This window comes from Rhagoletis pomonella, unplaced genomic scaffold (genome assembly GCF_013731165.1).
Source record: "Rhagoletis pomonella isolate Grant_MI unplaced genomic scaffold, Rhpom_1.0 Rhpom_scaffold_00002, whole genome shotgun sequence".
NCBI classification, from domain to species: Eukaryota; Metazoa; Arthropoda; class Insecta; order Diptera; family Tephritidae; genus Rhagoletis; species Rhagoletis pomonella.
Window position 1 is genome coordinate 135,907 of NW_023458556.1, and position 1,800 is coordinate 137,706.

Here is a 1,800-nt window from a genome sequence, read left to right on the forward strand (position 1 = left end):
ATTTAACCATTGTCACCTCAACGTTGTAGGGCAGTTTTGCTACTCCCAAATATATGATTTTTCAAGCATGTTGCCTTCCTACCATACTTTCTTTAAATTTTGTATGTTATGCATACATAAAACCCCATTAAAATGTATTTATTAACATATTGTATGATAATTGAATATACGGTGCCCCTATTATACATCTAGCTAAAACAAGTAATTTTTAACCAAAAAACACAACCGACTTCTATGCTCATATACAAATTTAGGAAGACCGTTATTTTATTCATGGTCCAATCATCGGAACTAAACCAAATAACGATGGGACCACCCGTGAAGCACCACCTTTCCCATAAAAACGGATTTATTGAAAACGCTCCATCCTTATAATAATATAATTTAAAATTGTTTTCAAGAATAATCGTTATCAGGCAGATTCTGCAATTCACTTTCGAGTGAATGTCAACCAAAGTCACTTTGAAAGTGGTTCAAATTAACTCAGAAGTCAATTGTAGAATCTGCCTGTATATTTGGATTTTTATTTTTTCGATCAATTTTGTTATAATTTATGATTAAAGCATTTACAACGGCCATAAAACGCAGTCTCCATTGTAACAACGGTCAACAATAATCGATAAAAATCCAAAATAACGATAACTTTTTAAAAAATAAAACAAAAATAACGATTTTGCAATGATATAAAAATAAATTTCTTGTTATTTAATAGTTATTGTTGTTGTAGCAGTAGTGCTCAACCCCTCGGTTTCATTATGAGTCATAATCTTCGTCATCTGACTGCTTAATTCTGTTGCACCATTCGGAATGAGGGCTAATGCTCAAAAAACGTATAATTGTAGTTCTAAGTTGCATACTAATATTACGTTCAAATTGGCCCCATTTATCTTGTTAAATGAAAAGAAGCTTTTTGGAAAACACAATCGTCCACATTGAACATTTGGAGTTAACTTTGACGGTTGTTTGATTACCAATAAAAATTCGAAAAAAAAATATTCAAAATCAAGTTTTTATGTTTCAATTTGTTTTATGCAAATGTCTGCTTCATGATATTAATGCATACGGATTATTTAGATACGTCAAAATGGTTAGTTTGTATGCTCTATTTATTTCTGCGTACGACGAGATCTGATGGGGAAATAACTAACTACCGCCTTGGCCTCTTTTTTGGCGGGCAGGCATGCATACAATTTTGATAATTTTTTATATTTTTCAGAATGGCTGCATTTCTTTATTTATTCTGAACGTTTGGAATAAACTTTTTTGTTTACTTATTCTTTAGAACGTTCCTGATGATATGTTAACGTATATTCCAAACGCATTCTGTTTATTCCGGCTGTGAAATGTGATTATCCGGAATGTATAAAGAAACGCAGCCAATATAAATTTTTTGAACGTTGGCGTGTCAAATGAAAGCTTTTGGGTCTTTCTGATTGGTCGGAGCAGAAAGCTTTCTGATACAACTCTGCGCTGAACTGATTTTCAAACGAGTTAAATGATTTAACGGGTTCAATTTTCCAACAACAATTGCATACGATTTTACTTGTTTATGAGCATGCCCCAAGAAGCGTGCAGCCTCTATGGGGTCGGTCCATAGGGGGTTTTCCGGGCATGCGAAGAGATGTTTCGAGTCGTGAGGGGTCTCTGCATGCCGGACATTCGTTCGGCACATCCGCATTTAACCTACTCAGGTAGGAATTTAGCCTGCTGCAGTAGCCAGAGCGAAGTTGGGCTATTGTTGTCCTGGTCTCCCGAGGCAGATGGAGCTCCGTCGCGTCAATGTCCGGTGTTTGTGTGCCT

General features: G+C 35.4%; 1 protein-coding gene across 1 annotated transcript in view; it reads left to right on the top strand.

The window, feature by feature from the left end:
- LOC118757295 (nuclear envelope integral membrane protein 1a) overlaps nucleotides 1-406 on the top strand; it is a gene marked incomplete in the record, with an annotated part of 2,289 nt that extends 1,883 nt beyond the window's left edge. Inside the window, 1 exon segment of the mRNA XM_036492022.1 lies at nucleotides 1-406.
- Between the last annotated feature and the right edge of the window lie 1,394 nt (nucleotides 407-1,800).